The sequence below is a fragment of the Leiobunum rupestre genome, chromosome 11 (assembly GCF_980474605.1).
Source record: "Leiobunum rupestre chromosome 11, qqLeiRupe1.1.hap1, whole genome shotgun sequence".
Taxonomy (NCBI): domain Eukaryota; kingdom Metazoa; phylum Arthropoda; class Arachnida; order Opiliones; family Sclerosomatidae; genus Leiobunum; species Leiobunum rupestre.
Genome location: NC_143394.1, coordinates 47,537,828 through 47,554,894, shown reverse-complemented (window position 1 = coordinate 47,554,894; position 17,067 = coordinate 47,537,828). Strand labels below are relative to the sequence as shown.

Genomic DNA, 17,067 nt, shown 5'->3' with positions numbered 1-17,067 from the left:
TTTTCCCTGACCATTTTAAGATATTTTCTCTTGACTTTTTAAGGCCAAAATTTTACAATCTTTAACTTTATATTTTACTTTATTGAGAAGTTAAGAAATATAAATCATTTTATATTTCAGTACAAAGGTTATTCGAAAAAAAATGGCAAAAACTTTCTAGTAATTAACTAATAATTCAATAATTTATAATATAATTAGAGTAATATTACTTTCAAAAAGGGTCAAGATAAAATCGAATTATCGGACTTTTTACACATTCTTAAAATTCCCTGACTTTTTAGGCCCATTTTTAAAATTCCCTGACTTTTCCCTGACGCGTGGCAAACCCTGGTATGATAAATTAGACCAATCACCGCGTTGAACTCCAGTTACGTCACTCACTACTCCACAGTATATTTTAAACCACAAAACAAAATAAAATCATTGATTTAAATCATATTTTAAACTTTAGTGTATTAATGATTTTAGTTAACATTACCGCTACACTCAAATTATTATTGTGTTCGTCAAAAAAACAAGCATAAAACCTTAAAAAATCAATAAAAGAAAACAACTAAAAATCCCGAAGGGGAAAAAATTACATTTCACCATAAAAAATACGGTAAAATAGGGACCAAATTCTTCAAATTAGGAACCAAATAGGGATTAAAGTAAAACAAGATGTTTTTTTAAATATAAGTTACTGTTGTTCATGGTTTTATTTGTATAAGATGGTTCAGGTATTTTTTTAAATCGAAGAATTACACGTGGAATTAATTATTTTCAAACTTAAAAATACTGCATTAATTCATGTTTAAAAAAAATACCTTCACTGTCTTATACAAATAAAACCATGGATGATGATGGACAACAGTAATTTTTGTATTTAACAAAACATTACATTGATCCCTATTTGGTTCCTAATTTGAAGAATTTGGTTCCGAGGATTTAATAGCGTTTCCAAATTTGTGGCGCCACCTTGCATACTATGTTCGAACTATTTTACCGTTAATCCTCAGCTTTGATTATTTGGTAAACGGTCCGTAAGCAGATGTATAAACATATTTTAAGATTCCCTGGACTTCATGAAAATAGGGTATTTTAGTGACCAAATCTCGAATTAGGGGTGATTAGGGACCTTGAAGAAAAATAGGGACTTTTAGGTATTTCAGAGACCTGGTGGGAACCCTGCGATTTAAATCAAATAAATATAAAATAAACCACCTAGTTCAGGTTGTAATATTCAGATATATGAAGGCAGTGTTGGAACATTTTTTTTATTTTTGTAATAAAAATCCAATCAATAGATTTTTTTCGGATTTTTTTGATATTATTGATTTTTATACAATTAATGGCTCTTTCATTGTATAATTAACGGATATTTTACTTTTATCTCTTAGCTAATCTTGAATTAAATTAAATCTTAATTAAATTAAATTACTATTTAATATTTTAGTTTGCTCAGATTTTCTATGTATTTTAATTTTTGAAGAAACTTTTTTGCCAATTTTTATTTCCCCATTGAAATACATTGTGTGATTTAAATCTACGATTTTTTTAATCACTTGATTTAAATCACGATTTAATTGGGGGTGTAAATAGGAATAACTGAAATTTACTCACCTTTTATCTGTCGTTTGATGATGAATTCAGATTAGTTTCTGGTTTTAACTTATATAGTTTGCATTTTGACCCATATCAACTAATTTGATAAAATCTTAACGCAAATGCGGATAATCTGATATTCCATCTATCGTGATCATGATATCGGTTTAGATAACTTATCTGAGAATCGGTTGTAAGCACTAGTTGTATTCTAACCATACGTCACGTGTATACATATAAAATATATTATATTTATAAATATAATATATTTATAAATATAATATATTTATAAATATTTTATATTTATAAATATTATATATTTATAAATATTATATATTTATAAATATAATATATTTATAAATATTATATATTTATAAATATTATATATTTATAAATATTATATATTTATAAATATATATTTATAAATATATATTTATAAATATTATATATTTATAAATATTATATATTTATAAATATTATATATTTATAAATATTATATATTTATAAATATTATATATTTATAAATATATATTTATAAATATTATATATTTATAAATATTATATATTTATAAATATATATATATATATAAATATATAATATATATATGATATAAAATTAAAAATAGGGTTCTTGATTTCTAGGATTAAAAAATTAAAAATAGATTTACTTAATTTAAAATCGGCTTTTATTGATTTTTCACTTTTTTTACAAATAAATTATATTTTAATAATCAGCTAGGCACCTTTGGCCTAAGTCATCAAGCGACTTTTAAAGCCATTAATTCAGGTGGCCGGGTTACAATGCGTAGGAGGGTGGTGGCGAGCTCTTCATGAAACGCGAGCCAACAGCTCCCTACACAGTGTAGGCTACACTAACTATTACCGTTAACCTCAACAAGTTTTTTATGGAAGGGGAAACCGAAGAGCTCGGGTGAAACCCCTTAAACCAGTGGAGACAGAACTTGCAAACTCAACTCAGAACGTAGCGGTAACGTAAACTTAATTTTAAATAAACCTAATTAAATTTAATTTCAAAATAAAAACTAAAATTTAAGTTAGTAATTTAAATCAATTCCTTTGAAACACTAGAGTTACTCATTTAATAAAATAAAGTAAAACATTCGAAACGCACTAAACAATATGTACTTTGAATTTACATAATAAAATCTTGTTAAATTTCACTGACAAATAAAACGAAACAGGTTTAGTTTCCTTATGTAAATGTCCGGCAATGAAAAAAAACATTTCCATATTAAGTGGTGAAATTATACGTGGAACTATTCGAGGCGTCACGGGACTTTAAGAACCTATTATTCATCGCGTAACAACGCCCCCCCACGGAGTCTTCTACCCGAAGTAATAACATTAAAAACACGCCCATCATTTCGCAGGTGACGGGTTCGCGACCGCTAATATCATTCAACTTGAAACCAAGAATTTATTTTTCTGGAGGATGACTAGGTTGAGACCCTTGGGCAACAAATTATAAATCATAATTTACTGACCCATGTTGAGCACAGGGCCGTTTTAACGTTTCCGTAGGCCTTAGGCAAAAATATATCAATTACCGATTTTTCGGACATTCGTAGGCCCTAGGCATAGATGGGCATTTCGAGAGTTGTTAATACCAGTTTCGCTACAGAGCTTGACCAAATAGTGCCTGCGATCACGCATTCATATCATGGCGTAACCCGATCTAGTAATCCCTGCAATTTCATTTATGAGTGGGGTCGTTTTAGCACTACCAGCGTGAACAAAAGTATGATCGACCAACATGGTAATCTCGCGGAAAGAGTCGTTCTTTTTTGGTTTCGACACAAAAAACAATGAGTGAATCGTCATTCGTGTTCTAGTTCACTTAAAAAACCTAGGTACATATTGCTCACTGAAGTTTTTTCTCGATAAAATTTTAATATTTTTTTATTCGAGTGAATACGTCACGTTGAGCTAAACATTTTGATTAGTATAACGATCTGAGCTCCGAGATAATATTGGGTCTTTTTGGGGCGATTGTGAATTTGTAGTTTCTTTTTTAATAATTCAATATTTTACCGAGAGGGAATGTGTAAGCTTAATGTTTATTCGATAACGAGGATATCTGAGTTTCAAGAGATATTTTTTTCTGAATGTGATCCTGCTTGATAAAAACTAAATCCAGAAATATGTTTTCATGGAATGACGAACGGGTCATTTACAAATGTTCAAAAACTATCGAGCTTATTGTGGTCACGTTTTAACAAAATAAACTACCCATAGTCAAGAACAACGAAGTTCAAGTCTCAAGGGCGAGCTCTTTTTCGCTTTTTTCCATCCATCGATATCTGGCGTGAATCACGGTAGCGTAAACTATGAACAGAAGAACTAATAGTATATCTCTGTTAAGTTGTTTAGTTTCAATTTAGGGCCGGGAGTAGTGGCTCACTCCCGTAATCCCAGGCGTCCGGGAGGCAGAGTTTGTGGAAGGCCGTGTGAGGACGACTACCAATCCCCCACCGGGTGGTCGGGATACTTCCGCCACGGGTGTCCCCACCCCTGTCCCCACATATCCCCCCGTGGCCGTTACACATATCTCACCCTGATTAATCAGTTATTGTGTGTGTGCTGGTGTCTAAGGCCTCGGGTCGACACCGATGTTTGTGTATCTAAAAAAAAAAAAAGTTTCAATTTAGGTTTTTCTGTCGCGGTCAGACAGTCAGTCACTTTTAATTGCCTTTAATTTTTAATTTAGCTACTGGTTGTTCCAAAATAAGGTAAATAAGCTATTCACTCTACCATAGAGAGATTGAGTGGTTTAGTTCTTTAGTTCTTTAGTTCAGTTTACGCCCGACAAAGGGTTATAAACCCATCACGTCGAGACAAGGAGGAGCTAGTCGTACAGGTTCAGGTACGCAGCAAGGGCCTTTCGGAATTGGGCCCTGTTGGGGATATCTTTGAGATAATCAAGAGCACGCGTCTATTCGCGACGCCTACCCCTATAAGGGTGAAGCGTCTGCTAACTCTAGTAGTTTCTTCCACCACCGCTAAGAGCCCCACTGTGATTTCCGTCGCCAATAAGGGGAAATGTGGAATCACAACATATTTTATTTCGCCGCTGTCGGTTTCTGGCCACGTAACGTAACGAGATTCGACCAGTATTTTTAAAGTGCTTGTTGATGGATTCCGTGTGCTGCAGTACCCCTTTGACCAGCCAGTCTATATTTTCCCGCAACGCGCGTGTAGTGTAAAAGTCGATCCACACTATGAGGCTTTTGCGTCTTCTATCCTTCTTGCGCTTTTCCCGTCTATCGCGCGTTGCGTTCATATACGAGAAGTGCGCAAATGTTTCAAGTATGAACGAGACGCGCCTAAGCGAGAAAAGCGCTCGAAGAAGCGAAATCCTCATAGTGTGAATCGACCTTTGACAATAGGGCGAGCAAAAAACGAGGAGGAACTACTAGAAGAGCATTGCGTGAAAAACGAGAACTGTTCCAAGGGACCACGCAGCACCTGGTATTTCATTTCGAAACACAGCGACTGAACTTGTTCATTAGGTGTCATACTTATAGATATTATGTTACTTATTTTGGGATTGTACTGAAATTAAAGCTTGATTTCGAAAAACAATTTATTACATTTAATAATGACTACAGTATAATCAAACCCAAGCTACATTTTAATCAATAATAAACTGATAAGTCGTTTTCTACAATATCTTGCTTTGTTAAAATGGTTTGGCGCTCCGTCTCCTTTTCCTTTCGTTGCATAATTTACAAGTAAGAACTTTATTGGGACCAGGGAAATTGGTACCAGTAATTGGCACTAAACCATCGTAGACGTAAAACATATTTAGCTTACGCTTGCCGAAATTCCCGGAGTTAAATTTTTCCGTAAAAGAAGGACACATAACTAAATCGATATTTTGCACGTCTACTGATTTTAAATTGTTCCCTGAACCTAAACTATCGGCGTCAGCGCGGTCGTCTTCGTCTGACGTTGTTAAGATCTACTCTAATGTGACCGCTATTTGTAAGTTCATACGTGTAATGTTCATTCTCTTCCGTCTTATTTTTTTGTGGAGGAAAAAAACCTTTATAAACTGATAAATGATAAAGTCCAGATAATATTTGTAAACGATATTTCTGAGCAAATAATGTGGGTATTTTTTAAAACTAACTCAAAACTCGGTTCGTATGAATTTTTCAAAGAATAAAGTCGTCGTTAAAAAAAAATATTTTCAACGTTTGAATCGTTGCAAAAAATACTATTATCGTAGATAACTACGGTATCTGAGGGCTTCAATATTAATTGAAATATTCACGACGTGAACGCCGTTCATAACTCCTTTCAAATAAATTAATATCAGTAATTTTTAACAAGATAATATGTTTATTTATTTTTGTTTGGATTTTTGTAAATTTTCGTTCATTCGTCGAGCTCCGTTGTAATATCACGGTACGAAGTGGTAACGCAATAATATTAGTAATTTTTCAAATCTCACTCACTCATTGCAATATATTTAGGGGCGAAGTTTCCTCGACCTATGAAATTGTATCTCGCTATCCTATATTTTCTGAAATAATACTGGTCATGGACCGTGATTGAGCTGAAAGTGCCCATCTATGGCCCTAGGCACTTTGCCTTATCTGCCTTATGGATAAGGTGGTCCTGGTTGAGCAGGGTTGTTGACCAGGGTTCGTACAAGACTTCCGGAATTATATTCCCTGACATTTCCAGGTTTTCCCAGACCAAATTGCCAATTTTTTCCTCACCTTGTACAATAAATGAATGGTTCGAGGTAAAATCTTGTAAAATATTTATTATGCATTTTTAATACATCTTTCAAAAATGTATTTGCCTGATTTCTTTGGGGTAATTTTAAAATTACCTTATTTTTGTGGAACTATTTCAAATTCCTTGACCCTTGACCTTTTGGAATCATTTTCAAATTCCCTGACCTTTTGGAAACCTTTTCAAATTCCCCGACTTTTCCAGGTCGTGTACGAACCCTGTTGATTTATATCGGATATGTATTATAAATTATTTTTATGGTTTTATGACTGTTTTCGATAATGCAAACCATATTTTAAATTTATCGTTATTAAATTGAATTATTAATGAACAATAAAATTTAATTGCATTTCCCATGAATTGAAATTTCTAAAGAACCTACTTTCGTACATTTTCATAAATAAATTGGAGTATGATAAGCGATTTAAATCAATGATTTTTTTCAATAAAAATTAAATCCATCAATTTTTTTATTTAAATCAGATTTTTGTCTTTATTGAAATTATTGATTTTTATACAATTAATATCTCTTTTCCAGTATAATTAAATTTAATTACTATTTTCTATGTATTTTAATCTCTTAAGAACTTATTTTTGTCATTTTTTATTCTTATGCAATTTGGTAAAAAGCAGAAAATAAAATATATTTGAATTGAATATTGAAATACATGACGCGATTTAAATCAACGATTTAAAAAAAACTTGATTAAGGATTAAGGATTAAGGATTAAGGAGCTTACTCTTGAAACGTGTTGGGCATTGGAAGTAACATTCAAAATCAAAACAGTCATTCTCTCTAAAGAAAATTGGGCAATGGCGTTTCTTAATTTAGAGGGCAAGTTCAAGATTATGAAAAACAACGATCTTGGTTGACAGTTCTGTACAAGCGTTAATATCGAAATACCAATATCGCCAAATTCACCACAACTTCTACAACGATGTCAACTGATCCTCGGTCTTAAGAGATAATAAAATTCAACTAAAACAGGTATAGCAACTTCTCGAGAAAGTATTATGACACTTTTCGCTCATCAATAACATCAGTATTCCACGATAAATTCATTTATAATTTATCTACAGTAGCCTCGAGTGAAAGTGATGTTTTAAGTACATTTTTTCTTTTTTTTTTAAACTTCTAAGAGCTCGTTTTCGTCTACCATTAAACGTTTTTGAAAAGGTGGATTATGCGATATCTCACTTTTTGAAGTAGGCGCGCACCCAAAAATGAAAATGATATCGAAATTTGCGCGTAGATTATACACTTTTAAATTAGCCTTTTTAAAAAAAAACTTCAATGGACTTTTCTTTTGATCTATTAAGGTATAAAGTATCAAATTTGGATCTTGTTGAAAGATAAATTCCAATGGTTTGAGTGGAGAATTAGTCTTGAAGGAAATGGTTATTATTCATAAAGGGTTTGTCAGGGTTCGTAAAAAATTTCAAGGAATTTGATTCCCGGACATTTCAAGGTTTTCCCTGACCAAATTGCTAAATTTTCCCTGACCATTTTTGTAGAATAAATGAATGGTTTCGGGTAAAATCTTGAAAAATATTTATTTTGTATTTTTAATACATTATTATTATTTACCTGATTTTCTTCGGGCTCATTTTAAAATTCCCTTACTTTTTTCGACCATTTCAAATTCCCTGGTTTTACGAGAAAAATATATCTTTATTGGGACACCATATTTAACATCTGTGTGTAATTTCAAGGATTTCACTTGATCACAATTACCTCACCTCCTATCACACTTACCCCACATTTTGGGGGTAAGTGTGACCAGTGACCGAGTTAAATTAAATAATTAATAAGTCTTATTTAAATAACTATTTATTTGATATTAAATTTGATTGCGTAGTTGTGTAGGATAAAGTGGCGATATTAATGTTATTTTTAATTTTTGAGTAATTTCAAGTAAACTCCCACACTTACCGTCCTCCATTGACCCTATTGATTAATAATAAAAAGTTAATTAAAATACCAGTAGTAATTAAATTACGGTTAATTTCCTGTGAATGGGCATTTACTACAGAAACGATAATTTTGTATATTTTAATAAATTAAATTATAATAAGAGATTTAAATCAATAATTAAAAAATAATTATTTAAATTAGAAACCATCGCGTTAGGGGATACTAAATAATCCCTACAAAAGTCTTTAACAGGGTTCGTATAAAATTTCCGGAAATAAATTATCTTATATTTCCAGGTTTTCCCTGACCAAATTTATTTGCCTGAATTTTTTTGGGGTAATTTTAAAATTCCCTTACTTTTTGGACCATTTTCAAATTCCCTGACCTTTGGGAATCATTTTCAAAATACCTGACCTTTTGGAATCATTTTCAAAATACCTGACCTTTTGGAATCATTTTCAAAATACCTGACCTTTTGGAATCATTTTCAAAATACCTGACCTTTTGGAATCATTTTCAAAATACCTGACCTTTTGGAATCATTTTCAAAATACCTGACCTTTTGGAATCATTTTCAAAATACCTGACCTTTTGGAATCATTTTCAAAATACCTGACCTTTTGGAATCATTTTCAAAATACCTGACCTTTTGGAATCATTTTCAAAATACCTGACCTTTTGGAATCATTTTCAAAATACCTGACCTTTTGGAATCATTTTCAAAATACCTGACCTTTTGGAATCATTTTCAAAATACCTGACCTTTTGGAATCATTTTCAAAATACCTGACCTTTTGGAATCATTTTCAAAATAACTGACCTTTTGGAATCATTTTCAAAATAACTGACCTTTTGGAATCATTTTCAAAATAACTGACCTTTTGGAATCATTTTCAAAATAACTGACCTTTTGGAATATTTTCAAATTCCCCGACCTTTTGGAAACATTTTCAAATTCCCCGACCTTTTGGAAACATTTTCAAATTCCCTGACTTTTCCCTGACCCTTTGGAAACATTTTCAAATTCCCCGACCTTTTGGAAACATTTTCAAATTCCCTGACTTTTCCCTGACCCTTTTGGAAACATTTTCAAATTCCCCGACCTTTTGGAAACATTTTCAAATTCCCTGACTTTTCCCTGACCCTTTTGGAAACATTTTCAAATTCCCCGACCTTTTGGAAACATTTTCAAATTCCCCGACCTTTCCCTGACCCTTTGGAAACATTTTCAAATTCCCCGACAATTTCCTGACCTTTTGGAATCATTTTCCAATTCCCCGACTTTTCCCTGACCTTTTGGAATCATTTTCAAATTCCCCGACCTTTTGGAAACATTTTAAAATTCCCCGACCTTTTGGAAACATTTTCAAATTCCTTGACTTTTGTGTACGAACCCTGTTTAAACAAGCCTAAATTAAGTAAGAAATAATCGAAGAAAACGAGTACAAATATCCAAAATCTGCACCAAATCGAGTGTATACATAAGAAAACGTTTTATCTGAAAAACCCCGATACGAATTTTATCTAATTTTGCCAAATAAAGCGAAGAAATATATAATAAAAGAAGAGAATTGAATGGGGTCAGCCGAACCATTCCAAGGTCTAAACGCAACGAAATTATCTCCCATAAGAAAGCTCTCTTGAAAAATACAGAGGGAAAACGATTACCGAACAGCTTAGTAATCTTCGGAGTTCGACAGTACGATAGTGTACGCGTTGCACAAATCAAAGAAACGGCGTTTGAAATTCCACAGTTAACAATATCAGATCCCAACAGATACAAAATTTGTCTATCCCAAATTATAGCGCTCTCCGGATTGGCCAAACCTACAGGGGCCCTCGCATCGGGGTCTTGCCAATCAATATTATGACGTTTTTTTCTCTCTCGCGGAGATGGGAAAAGGTACGAGAAACCAGAGGGAAAAAAGGTGAAACGACAGAGCTTCGATGTTATTACTATCAAATGCGGGCCCCTGTTCGCCCGCCTACTGGCAACCGTCTCGAGAAAAGCAACGAGGGGAGAGCCGACTACGGACAGGCGTCGCTGTCAGCGATGGTAGAGGGTAACGCGGGCTTGGGTGCTTAGTAATAAAGATGGATGGAGCGGCTTGGCAAAGGTAGAAGGTTGGGAGGAAAGGCAGGTGCGAGAGTGGGTGGTGCGCCTCCTTCTCTCATCCATCGACGTCGCGTTGCCATGGAAACTAACGCCTCCCCATTGTTAAAAACTGAGAGAGGGCAGAGCGATAGGTTTTCCCGCCAAATAATAAAACGCTCGCCCAGAAGTTTCTTGTCCTAATACGCTACAGCTTTGCTAATAAATAGTCTCGGAAAACAATATTCGCGTTATAAATTCAAACCACCCCCAAAATACGATTGAATTTCGTATTTGAAAATAATCGCGTTCATTCGGATTTTCAGTAAAATAAGTACAATCTTTGTTAAAGGTTCAACAGGATTCATACCCGATTTCCCTGATATTTCCTGGTTTTCCCACGGATAATTCCCTGATATTCCCACGGATAATTCCCTGATATTTCCCGCGGATAATAATTCCCTGATATTTCCAGGTTTTGCCGCGGATAATAATTCCCTGATATTTCCAGGTTTTCCCGCGGATAATTGCCTGATATTTCCAGGTTTTCCCACGGATAATTTCCCGATATTTCCCTCGAATAATTCCCTGATATTTCCAGGTTTTCCCGCGGATAATTGCCTGATATTTCCAGGTTTCCCCGCGGATAATTAACCGATATTTCCAGGTTTCCCCGCGGATAATTCCCCGATATTTCCAGGTTTTCCCTCGGATAATTCCCCGATATTTCCAGGTTTTCCCTCGAATAATTCCCTGATATTTCCAGGTTTTCCCTCGGATAATTCCCTGATATTTCCAGGTTTTCCCTCGGATAATTCCCTGATATTTCCAGGTTTTCCCTCGGATAATTCCCTGATATTTCCAGGTTTTCCCTCGGATAATTCCCTGATATTTCCAGGTGCAAGATAACCACAATTAAACGCAGAGTAGCTCATTTCAGGATTGTCATTTAAGCAAAATCGGTTTCATATTATCATATAAAAGGTGTAATTAAGTAAAATATTAGTATTATTGGTGCAAAAAGGTAAATACATTTTTTAAGAAACTTTTTACTCGTTCAGGATTTATATAGCTATTGGCAACCCGATTTCCTTGCTATTTCCACCAATATTTCCCGGATTTTTCTAGGTACAAGATTTAAGTTAAAGTCAACTCTTTATATCAAAATATACTAGTAGCTAACCATGGTAACAATAACAAAAGTATAGACTAGAATGCCTTGGTATAGGAATTTATCCTATAGTTAAATCTAGCAATTTACTTTAGTGGCGGGATTTGAAATGGGAAAAATATAAAAATTATAGGATTTAATAGGACTTTTTGGGATTTTGCTAAAAAATATAGGATGTTATAGGACATTTTATTAAATATAGGATTTTATAGGAATTATAGGACCTCCGAGGGCCCTGATCTCTCAGAAATGTTCTTACAATATAATACAAAAATGTTCCAAAGAGAATCTACAGAATTTCTGCGGGTTACTCTACAATCAATAGCCGCTAAAAGGTGGATCTCTCTCGTATATACACTCCGTCCATACGGACAAACTAAATGTAAGCTTCTATTTCCACTCTGCAACGGTATCCGAAAAAGAGAAAAAGGATTTTATTTTTCACAACCTTTTTTTAAGGAATTTCTATAAAAGTTCCGACGGTTAGGTTTATAGTCGAATAAGGAACTGGTAGTGTGCGGGTCAATGAAGGACTAAAGCCTGCACCAAATCTTCCACTTTCCACCGAATTGCGAGGTACATCCGCCTAGAGGATTCCATTTCGCAGCCTTTTTTGGACCAGCCAATGTGACCAAAAATATATTTCTAGTTTTTATCTAACAGTTACATTCCGCGTTTGACAAATAGCATTCTACAACCCGGGAATAATTCAAAAAATTTGTTAGCTTTTGCACAATTTAACTCTTACAGTTAGCTTATTTGCCAGTTTCTCGGATTCAATTTCCCCGATTTTTATTGACGCCTTCCACAGATTTTACACCTGATTTTTCTTAAGCCAAAATTTTACAATTTTTGATTTTTCTCAAACCAAAATTTGTCAATTTTAGATTTTTCTCAAACCAAAATTTGTCAATTTTAGATTTTTCTCAAGCCAAAATTTGTCAATTTGATTTTTCTCAAGCCAAAATTTGTCAATTTTAGATTTTTCTCAAGCCAAAATTTATCCATTTTTTATTTTTCTCAAGCCAAAATTTGGCAATTTTAGATTTTTCTTAAGCCAAAATTTGACAATTTTAGATTTATATCAAGCCAAAATTTGTAATTTTTTTATTTTTCTTAATCTAAAATTTTTCAATTTTTGATTTTTATTCAACCAAAATATGGCAATTTTTAACCTATATTTAAGTAAACGTTTTCCAATTGCCACCAAAATTAAGTTCCTCCACGTTCTTAAAATGTTCTAACTTTAAGACAAATTTAAACCTGTAATTTGTATAAAAAAATTTACATAAATGCTAGATTTAAAATTATCCAGATTATGTATGAGGAACGTCACTCAAATCTTGGAAACTCAGGGGAAAATCCGTTATGAAAAAGATAGATGTTTTTAATTGGACTGTACTCGTAGGAGAAAAAAATGCGTACGTAAAACGTAGCAAGTCACGCAATTTCGTTAAATGTGAGGTAGAAATTTGGGCCGCGAAATGCTCATTCAAGGTTAAGATATTTCCAACACGCACCCATCGTTCATAATGAATATAACCTAAAAACATCGGAAGATGAAATCGTTCAACGGGTCACGCTTTTATGTCAACATGACCTTTGCAAATTTAATAATAACGGTCACCAATCGAACTATGATTTACGATAAATTTTGATCTCTCTCCAAACCCCGTGACTGAGCTATATTAGAACTATTACAGGGTTCACTTTTGCCAAACCGATTTCCCTGCTATTCCCAGGTTTTCTCACGAATATTTCCCTGATTTTTCCAGGTTTCCTCACGAATATTTCCCGGATTTTTCCAGGTTTTTCACTAATAGTTCCCTGCTATCTCCATGTTTTCTCACGAATATTTCCAGGTTTTCTCACGAATACTTCCCCGATTTTTCCAGGTGTAACATAAAATAAAACTAAGATTTACAGAGTAACTTCTTCATTATTGCCACTTCAGTTATATTGGTTCAATATTATTATCTAAAATAATACATAAATTCAAATCTTTAATAAGGAAAACCATAAGTGAACCATATTGTCACATAAGTGTGACACTTCCTATTCTTCACATGCAAACGTTTTACTTTGTAAGAGCTATTCACAAGGCAGACTGCATGACGGGCTTCGTCGCCGTTTTGCGTCCGCTTGCTAACGCGTTACACGTTGCCTTTGACAGCGCCTCGCAAGGGGGAGATTTTCTTATTATGATGACGTCACTCCGTTACTAGCTCTTAGTAAAATATTCCCCAAAGTGACCAACTTATGGAAAATATTATAGACTTATGGAAAACTTATTGATGTAAATTTGTATTTATTAGGGCAAACTTTCTGAACCCTCATAAATTTCACCGATTTTTACCAAAAAAATCGAATTCCCCTGATATTTCCTGAATTTTCTGTAAAAAATCGATTTCCCTTAATATTCTGTAAAAAATTGAATTCCCTGATATTTACCTGAATTTTCTGTAAAAAATTGAATTCCCTGATATTTACCTGAATTTTCTGTAAAAAATTGAATTCCCTGATATTTACCTGAATTTTCTGTAAAGAATCGAATTCCCCTGATATTTCCCTGAATTTTCTGTAAAGAATCTAATTCCCCTGATATTTCCCTGAATTTTCTGTAAAAAATCGAATTCCCCTGATTTTTCTGTAAAAAATCGAATTCCCTTAATATTCTGTAAAAAATCGAATTCCCCTGATTTTTCTGCAAAAAACAAATTCCCTTAATATTCTGTAAAAAATCGAATTGCCCTGATATTTCCCTGAATTTTCTGTAAAAAATCGAATTCCCCTGATTTTTCTGTAAAAAATCGAATTCCCTTAATATTCTGTAAAAAATCGAATTCCCTTAATATTCTGTAAAAAATCGAATTCCCTTAATATTCTGTAAAAAATCGAATTCCCCTGATTTTTCTGTAAAAAATCGAATTCCCCTGATTTTTCTGTAGAAAATCGAATTCCCTTAATATTATGTACAAAATCGAATTCCCTTAATATTCTGTAAAAAATCGAATTCCCTGATATTTCCCCGAAATTTTCTGTAAAAAATCGAATTCCCCTGATATTTCGAGGTCTGTATGAACCCTGTATTAAAATTTAGTCTAGTTAAAAAATATATGGGTAGGACAAATTAGGAATCCTTGTTAGTTACAAAGTAAGAAATGTTTCACTCTTCCATTAAGACGAGAAGGAACAAGGGTTCCGACTTTAAAAGTTGGGGAAAGCGTAATAAAAACTGGTATTAGGAGTATAAATATTTTATCACCCAGCCACATAGCAGCGGCTCTTAATGACTGGCAGAGAAGCCCCAAATCACGGGATCCGCTTCCCTCTCCTTAAGATTGTAGAAACCCTAATATAAGAAGCCACCCCAGTCCCCGAGAAAAACTAAAAGCCACGCCGAACTTTTAACGTTAATCACTACTAATGGAAGCCACCTTCCTTCAGATTAAGGCAGGTGTACCGAGGCCTAACTCTCTTCTCGCCACGAACCGCGCAAACTTCACCTTCCTGGCCAGTCTTTACGCGCGCTCTCAGGTACTCCCAATGTCTATTACCATAATATTCCCTTATATAAGTTCTCACAGTTAGCTTCCTGTATAGGTAAGAGCATCTAAATCTCGATTATGGAAAAAGCTTTTGCTCGTTTAAAAGAGGATAATATCGGTCATTCTTCGTGACCTTTGATATATACGCGACAAATAATAAAAATTCTATTGGCTAACGTTATATAAAAATAGGCCTAACGTTAATCAATAAAATTCGCGGACATGATTTAAATTACGCTGTTTTGGAAAGCTGGATTTATTTAAAAAATATTCGACGTACATTGCGCTTTTGCAGAATTGGTTAAATGCGTTTATTATTTCGACTGTAGAACTTTAAAACTAAGGGTTTCCGTTTAATTAATTAGGCATAAAGCCAATTTCTAATTTAATCAGTCAAGTCGAATTGTCGGCTTTTACGAAAGTAATCACGTACTGTATTCTTATTTTTCATACGACAGGTGTTTCTATTGACTTTGAATTTGAAACTCGTACACTTTTTAGGTACTTGCGAAAATACCTGACATCAGTAATTGCCCTTCGCAGGATCGATTTATCCCAAATCACGCTCGCATGCGTATAAGTACGATTTCATCGCGTTGTTAGTATTATCAACATAGCAAAACGTAGTATGCTTAAAATGAATTAGTAGTAGGCTTATAATTAACTCTAACGACTACAGCCGACACCAAATTTCAAATAATTCCTCCACCACCATGTGCATTTTGTTAACGTGTGTATAACAAGGTTGCCACAATATTCTCAAATTCAAATTCCCTTACCATTATAAGTTATTTTCCCTGTCTTTTTAATACCAAAATTACACATTCAACTTATATTTCAGTACAAAAGATATTTCAACGTTAAAAATTTTTTCAAGAATCTTAATAATAACAGAATTCGCCATAGACTTAAGAGTAAAATTATGTTCAAAAAGAGAAAAGATAAAACTGAATTCCGGGATTTTTTAAGCCCATTTTTAAATTCCCTGACTTTTCCCTGACGTGTGGCAACCCTGTATAATGAACGAAATATCAAAGTTTGACAATAAGTTTTATTTTCTTGTACCATTACAATGTTAGGTAATGGAATAAAGTATGATAAACAACCATCGAAATGGTTTCGTTTTTCGCGGTTTCTCCGAATGCGATTTCGCGTCGGCCTCGGTCAGCCGCCGATGCGACGTAGGCTTAGCGAAGAGCCACCAAGGCTCTCTCTCTCTCTCTCTCTCTCTTCCGACGACCCGAGGATACTCGATAGCGGCGAGCGGCGCGTCTCTTTCGTACGCCTCATGGACGTCGAGATTTTCGCGTCTCTCGGGACAAGTTAACGTTACGCGAGAGGGATTTTTCGTGAGAATTAGGCGGAGATGAATTTTAGTTGAGGGCGAAACAAAACGCACAAAAAGCGATAATGAAGAAGCCGGGAATTTAAAAATTATATAGTTTATAACGTTCGGGGAAGTAGGAAGAATAGAGACAGAGTGGGGTTTGTGAAAAGCAGCATGGCGGAGGAGGAACGCAAAACGTAATGTCGGTAATGGTCGGGTAGGGTAAACACAAAGGTTTTTGGTAACTAAAAGTTGACATGCCGCAAAAATTAAGACAGGTTTGAAGGAAATATGGGACATACCTTGGTTACGTTCGAGAGAGTAGTTGGGGAGTGAATTTGGCAAGGAGTGGATCTCGGGGTTAGAATCAAACAGGACAGGCTTAAGGAAGGAAGGCTGCACGAACTTGTAGGAACGGCGCGCGTACGAAACTCTACTACATAAGCCGAGAAACCGGCTCACCGGTCTTCACCATTGATCGAGATGTGACGAAGCGAGCGATAAAATAGTTCCACCGATAAACCGTACTCGCGTGAAAAAGAACGCTTGATTAACGTAGCGGACGTATTTTTACGTTTTATAATTCCTAAAATAAAATATACATTTTTTAAAATAACGGTACGAAATTTAATTTACAAACGAAGAGTAACGGAAAGTGTAGAA

At 34.1% G+C, this 17,067-nt stretch overlaps 1 protein-coding gene and 1 long non-coding RNA gene across 4 annotated transcripts in view; both read right to left on the bottom strand.

Moving 5' to 3' along the window:
- Nucleotides 1-16,864, bottom strand: part of mub (poly(rC)-binding protein mub) — a 346,307-nt gene extending 329,443 nt beyond the window's left edge. The window contains exon 1 of the mRNA XM_090163435.1: nt 16,707-16,864. The gene's annotated coding sequence lies outside the window, so the exon portion shown is untranslated. The remainder of the gene's footprint in view (nt 1-16,706) is intronic.
- LOC149923085 (uncharacterized) lies at nt 9,168-9,640 on the bottom strand. Of its 3 annotated transcripts, none has more exons than XR_016477378.1 (3): nt 9,560-9,635; nt 9,340-9,468; nt 9,168-9,258 (listed from the first exon to the last, which is right to left on the bottom strand). It is a non-coding gene; the product is annotated as an uncharacterized LOC149923085 (long non-coding RNA). The 3 variants fall into 3 exon arrangements; XR_016477377.1 differs by having other exon boundaries at nt 9,181-9,327; nt 9,410-9,468; nt 9,589-9,640; XR_016477376.1 differs by having other exon boundaries at nt 9,181-9,327; nt 9,410-9,468.
- Nucleotides 16,865-17,067: the final 203 nt, after the last annotated feature.